This window comes from Mesocricetus auratus, unplaced genomic scaffold (assembly GCF_017639785.1).
Source record: "Mesocricetus auratus isolate SY011 unplaced genomic scaffold, BCM_Maur_2.0 Super-Scaffold_100014, whole genome shotgun sequence".
In the NCBI taxonomy this organism is placed as follows: Eukaryota; Metazoa; Chordata; class Mammalia; order Rodentia; family Cricetidae; genus Mesocricetus; species Mesocricetus auratus.
The window spans coordinates 18,147,442-18,159,146 of NW_024429197.1; the positions used below are offsets into that span (position 1 = coordinate 18,147,442).

General features: G+C 50.0%; 1 long non-coding RNA gene across 1 annotated transcript; it reads left to right on the forward strand.

The window, feature by feature from the left end:
- Positions 1-329: 329 nt before the first annotated feature.
- Positions 330-884, forward strand: LOC121144085. Its single transcript, XR_005881411.1, has 2 exons — positions 330-427; positions 682-884. It is a non-coding gene; the product is annotated as an uncharacterized LOC121144085 (long non-coding RNA).
- The last annotated feature ends 10,821 nt before the right edge of the window (positions 885-11,705 follow it).

Below are 11,705 nucleotides of genomic sequence, written 5' to 3' on the forward strand. Positions count from 1 at the left end.
AAGATGCCATTCTAGCCTAGAGGCTCAGATCAGCCCTTTTGGGGGTCCCTTTGAGCCCCTCTTTCTGCAGAGGGCATCTTGGGGACAAAAGCACTTGGGTCCCTTGCCCCACCTTCTTCTGTTTAAGCAAACAAATGGACCAAATGTTCCCAGCTTGGACGGGATGAGGTGTCCTCCCTAATCCAAACCAATGCGTCTCTTTGGCAAGAACCCCAGTGGATCTCCTGACTCTCTCTCTCTCTCTCTCTCTCTCTCTCTCTCTCTCTCTCTCTCTCTCTCTCTCTCTCTCTCTCTCTCCACAGCTCATTGAGAGCCTCAGGCTCTAGCACTTGTGGTTTGGAGTACCAGTGGTGATGCCCAAAGATCAGAGCCACGCCATTTACCTGATGGAGCCAGACATCATGAGAGTTCATAGACCAGAGTACAGGTCCGCATTCCATCTGTCCTGGGTGATCAGCAATGTTCACAGCAGCTGGTGTGTCGGTGTGTGTGGGGGTCGACATCAGGATGGAAGGGGATAGAACCTTTAAGGTCCCTTTTGGGGAGTGAACTCCAAGGTTCTCCACATGTGACACTGCTCTGGAATGAGAAGACCATCTCCAGCATTGTGACTGGCCACACAGGCAGGTATCGGTGTGTATGAGCCCACATATTGACATGACTGCACATACTGTCTTGCAGGGGATGGCTGTACCTGGACTCTGCGTATGTGTGCTCATTCAGGAATGCAGACATCCGCATGTTTGGAGGAGTTTGTTTAGAGACAAGGTATCATGAAACCCCGGCTGGCTTTGCATTACTGACCCTCTTTACTCCATATGCTGGGGCAGGGTTACAGGCTTGTACCACCGCACCCAGCTTTGGGAAGTACATTTGTGAGTGAGTGTGTGTGTGTGTGTGTGTCAGTAGCTGACCAAAGGGGCTCATGTCGGTCTCCGTGTGCCCACAGGGCTATGGCAGGCATACTTGTGGGAAGCAGGAAGTGATAGGGACCTGACATTCACACCCTGACCAGCCTGGGCTGCCTTTGCCTCCTGGGGGCCTGGCTGAGACTCTCAGAGAGGATCTGAGAAGGCAGCACCCGGCATGGCAGCCCTTCGCAATCACCCAGACAGACCCACTGGGAGGGGAGGAAACTGGAGCTTTCAGAGGCTCCTGTGGACCTAACTCAGTTACATGCTCATTACGCAGCTTCTCTTCTGTGGCTGCTGGACTGGGTGCGGCGCAGCATGTGCCCCTCAACCCAGGCCCTCAGTGCCTGTGGCTTTCTCCTGTTGGGTGTGTCCCATCCGAGGCTCTCCAATTCCCAGGAGCCTCACTGTGAGCAAAGACTCACCCTGCCTTCAGGGAGCCCTGGTCAGACAGAGACACCTAAGGGAGTCTAAGAATAGGTAGTCGGTCTGTCCCAGGAAGCAGGTAAAGACGGCAGAGCCTGTGGCATACTGCTCTGCCCTTTTCTCTGTTGAACTGTCTCTGGAAGCCTGTTCCCTAAAGCTCCACTCCAAGCTGGCAGTGGGTGAAGGCTGGGGGCACAGCTGCCTGCAGTGTGCCAAGAGCCACTCTGGGGAGGGGCTGGCAGACCTCTCCCCACCAGCGTGAGATGTGCAGTTACACCCCCCATCCCAACTTCACAATTAGACTTGCGGTTTGCAAAAGCCAACGCCAGCTTAATGAGAAGCATATTGTCTCCCAGGAGAAGCTGGAGAGGAGCAGAGGGCACCACGCCTCCCTAGGGAGGGCCTCTGAACCCATTGGAGCCTGGGGAAGGGCCAGCAGCCCCTCTGCCCTCCCTGCCCCCAGCCTCTGGGCTCCCTTCCCTACAACGGGGTCCTCAGGCTTTGCCTTCCCTCCTGGGGGGAGGTCATTTGGGAGCCAGATGTGGAACTCCAGCCTCTGGAAGGGAGGGGAGCTGAGCAGAAAGAGGAAGAGTGGCCTTCGGAATCCAACAGATGGGGACACAGGAATGCGGGTGCTGTCATTTGCATTCGAACCTTGAGACTTTGGGCAAGTTACTGAACCTTTCTGGGCCTTCGTGGCATCAATCCCACACCCTAGGGTCCTCAGAGAAGTCTAGCAGGGCACTCATACCAGCCCTGCACATTGTAAGTACTCCACATGAGGTGGCTCCGTGGGACGTCATGAAAAGAAGAAAACACTGGAACTTCTGCGCTGATGTCAAGGCAAGACAGCAGATGCAGCATTGTCCTATAGCCCCAGCCAGAGCTGGCACTGGGAGAAGGAAGTCTATGAGAACCCTTTTCCCCCTCACAGTCCCTAAAACTCAGGACAGGCTGTTGTAAAATCACATCCTTCTCTCCTCCTCCGAGTGGAGAACGGAGCGGAAGCTGCAGGGCTGGGGCCAAGTTCTGGGCTTCCCTCCTGGTCCGCGTACACTGGGTGTGAGCTCCACAAGCCAGTCCTCCTGCATACCCTGCTCACTCACTTTACAGGATCCTCCCAGGAGATAACGATATTACCTACTCCAGCGTTGTAATGTGAGCAGCCTATGGCGGCAAAGTACTTCCAACTATGCCAGGCACATGTATGCCACAAAGAAATTTCTCTCTCCTAAATCTGTTTAAGATTATCTGATACTCACTATTCTTATCACTTTCACTTTGTATCATATTTAACCCTTCTATTGTCTTCCTTGTGCATGCTAAGCAAGAGCTCCACTACTGAGCTATGCACCCTTCCCTTATTTAAACACTTAAGCATCCTGAGAACAACCCAGATCCACTGGTTGGTGAAGAGCACCACATGGAGCACCTGTAAGTGGAGGAAGACTACGGTGCTAAGGGTTGAGGCTTGCTGACCCTCATGCTTGGGGATTGGAACCAGACCTGGAATGAATGGTAGCTACCTAGGATCATGGTAGGAACAGGGACTGATAGCCAGTGGAGGAAGGACACATATTGCATTAATGGGAATGTTTCGAGTCATACCATGATAATGGTTGTATACCTCTGTGAATTCACTAAACACCACCGACACACACACTGAGAGGTTTCATGAGTGAATTTTATTTCTTAAAAAAGTTACTTAAGCCAGGTATGATGACACACACCTTTAATCTCAGCACTATGGAGGCAGAGGCAGGTAGATCTCAGTGTATTTGATGTCAGCCTTGTCTACAGAGTGTTTCAGGCCAGCCAGTTCTACACAGTGAGATCCTGACTCAAAAAGTGTGTGTGTGTGTGTGTAGGGGTGGGTGCTGGAGAAATGGATTGGCAGTTAAGAGCACTGACTGCTCTTCTGTGCCGGAGCCAGGTTCAATTCCCAGCACCCACATGGCAGCTCACAACTCTCTGTAACTCTAGTTCTAGGGTATCTGGCATCCTTACATATACATGCAGATAAAACATCAATGCACACAAAATTTTAAAAAAGGTTTAAAAAGGCACTGGCATGTCTAACCATTCCATTAAAAAAAGAATTATTCTTTAAAAAAAAAAAAGGAGTACTTGTTGCTTTCCCTAAGGACCTGGGCTTGGCTCTCATTAGTCACATGGTGTCTCACAACCATCCGTACATAACTCCAGCTCTAGATGATCTGACACCCTCTTTTGGCCTCTGTGGGCACTAGGTGCACATGTGGTGTACATACATGCAGGTCAAGCACTCAGACACAGAAAATAAAAATAAATCTTTTTTTGGAGGGGGGTGTTTTCGAGTCAGGGTTTCTCTGTATTGCTTTGGAAGCTGTCCTGGAACTTGCTCTGTAGACCAGATTGGTCTCTAACTCACAGAGATCCACCTGCCTCTGCCTCCCAAGTGCTGGGATTAAAGGCATGTGCCACCACCACCAGGCAAAATAAATGTTTTTTAAAAAGCTATTCAAGATACAATAACAACAAAACAAAACACAAACTAAAACAAACTGCATTATCCCTTTTGCCCTGGAAAAAAATCACAGCAATTTCGGTGCCAGGTTGGTTTGCCTCTAAAGTTCACGCTCAAGTTCTTCAAGGTGAAATATAAAAACAGGTCCATGGAAGGCCGAGCAGTGGTGACACACACCTGTAGTCCCAGCTCTTGGAGGCAGAGGCAGGTGGGTCTCTGTGAGTTCAAGGCCAGGCTGGTCTACCGGGGGAGTTCCTAGTAGTCAGGCTGTCACACAGAGAAACCCTGTCTCAAAACAAACAAACAAACAAACAAACAAACAAACAAACAAAAAACAAGATGTATGTACCCATGGCCTCGGAGCAATGAGAGGGTAGCCGATTTTTTCATCCCTCCCTCTCTCTCTGAGATAGAGTCTCACTTTGTAACCCAAGATGGCCTGGAACTCAAAGTGATCTTCCTGCCTCAGCATCTCAAGTGCTGAGATTACAGGCACAGTCCACCATCACGGCCAGCCTACCCACACTTTAAAGATAAGAAACTACAGCGCAGAGACATCCACAGAAGCGATCTCTCTGGATTGTTGGGTTTTGATGTTTGCTTTTCTCTACTCGGATGCTGAGAACTGGTTCACAAAAGTGAGGTGATGAGTGGGACCTTAGAAGTAGTTACTCCAGGAGACAGGGCCCTAACACCTTGTCCTGCCCCTGCTCACAGGTAAGAGGGCATCACCAGAAACCCCAAGTTCTCTTGCCCATCACATTTCCTGTCTCTCTCTGTGTGTCTGCCTGACTTGCATGTGTATAATATGGAGGTGCTTTGCCTGTAACAGAAACAATCCAAGCCTTCAGCATCCACTCAGTTTCCGACCTCGCTCAGCATCAGTGTATTACTAACTACTGTGCTTCACAATAGTACTACGGGAGAATTTGAGGTGATTCTATTTTGTAGGTAACTGATGAACACACTGATGATGTAAGATGCCCAAAGCCATATTCGTCACCAGGTATGGCTTTCCAGGCAAGTTTCAAAGCCCCAGCGCTACCCCAGGCCCTCTGCTGCCTCCAGTCTCTGTCTCTGCCTCCTCTGCCCATTTCTTCCCAGCTCCCTCTTCTGTCTTTCTTTGTATCCTTGCTTGCCTGTCTCTCTCCCTTGGTCTCTCGCCCTGTGTCTCTGTCTCTCTCATTTATTTTTAATAACCACAATAATGAGAAAAGCTCCTTCCAGACCCTCCTGGGGAGGGAGACAAAAGGAGGGGAGCTCAGGGACAAGGGGGGAGGGATAACCTCCCCTCTAGCTCCTGAGAAATTTAATAAAGGGCCTGAGAAAGTGCTGGGCTCCAAGGCCGGCCAGTACCCTGGGAAAGGGGGCGGCCCCCTCCCCCACCACAGACAGGGCTCTGTGTGGGCCTAAGGTCAGGGGAGGGAATGTCTCGGTGTTGGGCCCCCCTTCTCCAGCTTCCAGCCTTTATCTCTCCCCTCCCTGCTGGTGGGAGCAATTCCCCTGCCTAATCCGCCCCTGAATATGGGCCCTGCAAACCCCTCCCCTTACCCAGACCCAGACCTGAGGCTTTCCCAGGAGAGCAACTCCTAGGGGAGAATCAATCACAGGACTGCAGCCTCTGGACTCTCAAGAGGTCAGGCAGCACTGCCCCCTGCCTAGCTGTGTCCAAGCCAGTCCCCCAGGAGGCCATTCATAAAGAAGGATAAGCCCTGACCACCCCCATCCTGGCCCTCAAAGCACCTGTTGCTGAGGTGCTCCGTTGGTCCCTAGCAGAGAGAACCCCAGATCATACACAGAGCTGGACTGTTTCCGACGCTGGCCCTTGAAGGCCAGTATTGGCAAGATGGAGACTACAGGTTACACAGCCTCTCTTGATAGTCTCCAATTTCAGCTTCCAAAAGAGGCTCACTCAGAGAAGACCACTCTGGTCCAACTGCCTCAGGGAACTTTTGAGGGAATCAAGAAGAAGAGAGTCGCTAGTGAAAGATGGGAGCTCCCCCAGGGTCAGGGCAAGAAAGTCCAGCTGCTATGGGACAGCTGGTATGGACAGACCAGAAGCAACAGCCTTGGAAAGATGCCTCCATCTCATCAGACAGAACTTCAAGGCCAAGTCTACCTACTGTGTAGGTAGTCAAGACCGGCTCCCAAGCCAGGAATGTGCCCTGGGCTCCTGTCTGCCCAGGGGGGCTGTGGGCACCAAGGTAGCATGGGTACAGTCATCCCTTACTCCAAGCTGTTTGGAAAGACTCTGGCAGAGCCAACAGGTCTCCTACTTGCTGAGGAGCAGAAGGAGGGACTGAGAGCTGGGTCCAGGATCAAGCTTGCACATACATGCTCTGAGGCTCTTGGTGCTGAGTTCCAGGGATTTAGGGAGAATAATTATAACAACTTATTGTTTGCAGAGCTTACCAAGTGCCAATTTCTGTGCTAATGTATTATCTGCTAAGCCCTTAGAACAATAGGATATGCTTCCTATACTTTAGAAGATACGAAACCTAGAAGCCCAGAGAAGTTGGGCTACTTGTCTGAGGTTGCACAGACAATCTGTAGGAGAGCACAGTTTAGTGGTACTGGATGGAATGTCACTGACGCTATGACTCAGGAAGATACTCACGGGCAAGATAAACGAAGGCAGGTTGAGGTCTTGGGGAGAGGGCAGGTAGAAAAAACTGAAGCTAGGGCCCAAGGATTTCAGTGATGGCCTGAGATAGAATTTAACAATCCTTCATGAGAAATGAGAACGAAAAGGGTGACGTCACAGGCAGGCTGATCTACCCCAGCAAGGCTCAGGCTCTACTCACTAACACAGAGGTCTGCCTCCCTGCCCACCCAAGTCAGAACTGCCCAATGAGCCGTTGGAAATGGCCCCCGACTCTACGTACCTAAACCCATCCATCTTTTGCCCCCCTTTTGTCTAGAGCTACAGGGAGAAGGAGGAAGAGGGGACCAAAAGATGCCACAGGGAGGCAAACACCTTCCCAGCTTCCTACCACATTCTGCTAGACGCCAGGGTCTGCACTGGAAACTGTCATACTCCACAGCTAGGCAACAGGAACCAATGGGCTGACATCTAGGACCCTCTCAGACGGCAGAGACTATGCAAAGAGGAAGGCACTGTCACTAGAGGGGAGGAAGGCTGGACTAGCTACTGCAGGGTCGGATGGATACAGAGACCAGCAAAGTGAGGCCCCCACTCCACACCTCACTGGTGAAATACTCTGTGCCATTTAAGACCCTTCCTTGTTCCCTAGATTATGTCAATCCTCTAAACTCTTCAAGAATGATATTATTATTATTATTATCAAAACACCCAAAGCTCAGCATTGCAAAGGACTTTGCCTGAAGACATACACCAGGCAGGAGCAGCACAAAGAAGCCTCAGTTTCCAGCTTCTTGTATAGCACCTGGAGACCCCCAGATCCTGCTACAATGGCAAACCTTGGGATCTGAGCTAGTGCTGAGCCGCCCACCCCCCACCAGTGGGCAGCCGCAAATGGATAGGCCATTCTTGCCTTGAGTGCAGCCCAGCCCTGTGGTGGCAAGAGGGGCTCTTCAGGACACGTGTTTCCACTTTCATCGGCGCTGAGCACTAATAGCAGAAGACCTGTGAAGCTGCTAATGGGATAATGGAGAAAGTATTTATTTATTTTTCAAAGGCGGCCTGTGAGGATCTAGGGGAGGCAGGAGGTCAGCTTGCTGTTAACAGGGATTAGGCACCACAGTGGAATGAGGGGGTTTCCGGAGCAGAGGCTAGAGGCCAGGCTGGCCTGGTCGGGGACACCCCCCACACATATATCCCCCCATGGAGAAAGCCAAGCTGGGCTTGAAGATTTAAGTCACCTCCAGGTAGAGGACTTCCTTCTTGAAGCATCCCTCCACATTTGCCTCTGGCTCTCCGAGCCCAAGGTGTCAGAGCCCACTCCAGGCTACCCCCCTCCTAAGGCAATATATGCTTCCAATGACACCATTCCTAGGATGCTGCTTCCATGTGAAAAGTGGCTTCTTCCTGAGCAAGGTGTCCTGGGTCTGCCCATTGTGATCACTGCTACTGAACATGTCCCCAGGATTCTAATCAGGTGACAGCAATGTTTTTAGATCTCCCAGTTCAATGCCACTTGAGAACCCCTGTTGATCAAGGTTAAGAAGTTCCTTAGAGGCCATGCAACCAGCTTCCAGGCTCTGTGTGTGTGTGTGTGTGTGTGTGTGTGTGTGTGTAGGGGCTGCTCAGAGGCATGGGGGAGGCAGAGCAGGTGGGACTCCAGGTCCCTGCCTCCAAACAGAGTAGCTTGGCTTTTTAATTTTTAATTTTTGCTTGCATACTGACCTTTAACCTCAAGCTTCTATTCAAAATATAAAATAAATAACAAGCTAATAAATAATAATAATGACAATAATAATAAATAGTGAGGTCTTGGTATAGCTCCATTGATAGAGTGCTTGCCTAGCAGGAATCACTGGGGTTGATTCCCCAGCACCACCTAAACTGAGCCTGATGGTGAGGCTTGTAATCCCAGTACTCGGGAGGTGGAGACAGGAAGATCAGAAGTTCACCAGAATTAGGTAGGGCCTGGGGGACGTGAGATTATGCCTCAAACAATAATACTACTAAGCATTGAAATTCCTGACTCTCCCTTCCTCTATAAAGATGACATAACTCAGGACTCAGAAGGGACTTTTCCACAGTCACCTGAAGCTAGAGCTTCACTCTGTCTGTCACCTCCAGAGGGGCCACAATGGCTCTCTAAGGGGTCGGGAGGTGAAAAGGAGGGTTTGGACTGGTGTCCTCTGATCACTTGGGAGGTGTTTTGTCTTTTGGAGACTAGTATGAGACCCACCTGGAAGAGGTAAGTGGCACTAGATTGGGGTTCAGTAGTGGGAACAGCAGTTGTCCATCTGCAGTTGGGTCTGCCTTTGCCCTGTGACAGCCCTACTTTCTGCCCCGCCCAGGGACCAGTCATAGCCCACATTCCAGGATCTAATCTGTGCAAGCTGGTCAGTGCCTCCTCTCAAGGCCAGGAAGGTGATGATTTGATAACCCACTCCCCACAAGTGCTTCTTCTACCATGCCTAGCAGATATACCAGGATTCTGGATGGTGGGTACCTGCACCTGGCGGCTGCCACGCTGGGGAAGCCTAGCTGCCTGTGGCTGGAGGACACTGATTCAGGTCAGATGCAGGTCTGCCTTGCCAAAATGGACTCATCACAATGACATTGTTTCCTGAGGAACCTGAGCCCAAGATCCATCGGTTCCGTTTCCACCTCACCCTCTGCACTCCCTCTTCTGGTCCTTCAAACACCTTTGCCTTGGGGACTTTGTCAATCTGCCTCTATGCAGCCTGTCCTCACTCCTCGAACCTTGCCCCATGCCCAACTTCTACAAACTGACTCCAAAGCCGGCTGCCCCCACCCCCACCCAAACCTCCTGTTCCATTGTCTGATCCACTGGTCAAAAAGTTCTTCCCCAGAGGGTAAGCTCCAAGGAGGAGTGAGGCGCTTTCTTAGAGGCCTATTAATAGTCTGGCCACAGGTGCAAAGCCTATGTTTCACCATTTGAGACGTATCTATAGGATTCTACTCTGTACCAGTGTCCTGTAGGTTGGGGGGGGGGCTGCACATAGAGCCATGTAGATCCAGTGCCTGTCCTTCTCAGTCATGAAAAAGGAAGCTCAACCCTCATGGCCATAAGAAGAATCTCATCAGACCACCTGCCCCAGACCATAAGGGAGTTGTTGAAGACTTTCTGGAGGAAGAGACCTGTCAGCAGACATTGGAAAAAGCAAGCTGACCAGAGGAAAAACTGGACACTGACGTCCTAGAAGAAGGTATTACCCAGGATTTTTGTCCCATCTACATACATCCAGAAGCTCAACTAGGTGGCATCAACAAGCCTCCATTGGCATTTTTTTTGAGACAAGGTCTCTCTACTATGTCACTCTGGCTGTCCTGGAACTTTCTATGTAGACCAGACTGGCCTTAAAACCCATGGGAATCCATCTGCCTTTGCCTTCCAAGTACTAAGATTAAAGGTGTCCACTACTATGCCTGGCTATAGTTGGTTCTTTTTACTCTTTGGGAGACCGCCACCCAGCTCCAATTAAATACATGGAAACTTATTCTTATGAAGGCCCTGCCTTAGTTTGGTTTGTTTCTAGCCCGCCTTTCTAACTTAAATTACCCTGTTTCTCTTTAACTGCACTTTGTCTCTGGGCTTTTTACCTTTCTTTGTTTTACATATCTTTCTTTCCTTCTCATTCTGTGGCTGTTTATGTGGCTGGGTGGCTGAGGGGCTGGCCCATGGCATCCTCCTCTTCTCCTTTTCTCGCTCCTCCCTCTTCTCTTTTTCTCCTATTTATTCTCTCTGCCTGCCAGTCCCACCTATTCCTCTCTCCTGCCTTGCTATTGGCCGTTCTCCTCTTTATAAGACCAATCAGGTGTCTTATGCAGGCAAAGTAACACAGCTTCACAGACTTAAACAAATGCAACATAAAAGAATGCAGCACACTGTTGCATCATTAAACAAATGTTCCATGGCATAAATGAACATAACACATCTTTTTTTTCTTGAGTCAGGGTTTCTCTGACTGTCCAAGAACTCGCTCTGTAGACCAGGCTGGCCTCGAAATCACAGAGATCCACGGCCTCTGCCTCCCCGAGTGCTGGGATTAAAGATGTGTGTCATCACTGACTTGTAACACATCTTTTTTTAAAGATTTATTTATTTATTTTATGTATATAAGTGCTTTTTCTGCATGAATGGCTTTATGCCAGAAGAGGACATCAGATCCTATTATAGATGGTTATGAGACACCATGTGGTTGCTGGGAATTGAACTCATGACCTTTGGAAGAACAGCCAGTGCTCCTAACCACTGAATCATCTCTCCAGCCCATGTAACATATCTTAAACTAATACTCCACAACACCTGACCATTGGCAAATTCTTAAGACAAAAGGGTAGGCCAGCTAGGCATGGTGGTACATGCCTCTCATCCCTGCTACTCTTGGGGCTCCAGAAGGAAGATAGCAAGTTCAAGGCCAGCCTGAGTAACTTAATTAGACCTTGTCTCAAACTTTTGTGTTTTTTTTAATTGACTGGGTCAACTTAGTGGTAGAGCAATTGTTTAGCATGTCCTTAGTTCAATTCCCAGCAACACACACACACACATACACACACACACACAGAGTGATAAGTCAATGAAGAGAAAAGCAAGGCCAGCAGATCACATGAATGACCAGGAATGCAATGGGTATTCCTAACACTTCTACACTTTTAGCCTGTTGCTCAGCACACAGCAGAGCCTCAGCATTTCATTGTATGAACAGAGAAAAGGAAGATATCTTTGACTAACAAGAGTTCATGGCAGTTCGGCCTGGGCTCCCGCAACACCTGCCTCTTCACTTGGCACAGCTCTGATCTCATTTGGCAGGAAATTGAAGCAGAGAGAAGCTGTGTTCCTCCCCCAAGGATGCACAGCCTGACTGCAGGTGATGGAAAGAGGCTCCTTCTGTGTACCTGTGGGGTGTTGAGCACAGCTGGGGCCTTCTAGTCATACAATCAACAAAAGCAGAAGCAGGTGTCACCCATCTCAGAGCGAAGGCGCTTGCCTGGTCTGGAAGCTGGCCCCCGGCACTTTAACTCCTAATACTGTGTTCTCTCTCCCCCACATCCCATCAGCTCCCTGGAACCTTTCCTGGTCTGAGGTTCAGACAGCTGCCCCCTTGGCAAGCTCTGGGAAGGAAGTAGTTCCAGGACGAGAGTTGGCCCAGTGACTCGGCAGCAGGATTTATGTCCTGTCCAGGGCCGACAGTTTGGCTGCTATTATGAAAGGCTGAGCAGGGTGCGAGGATGGAACTTATTC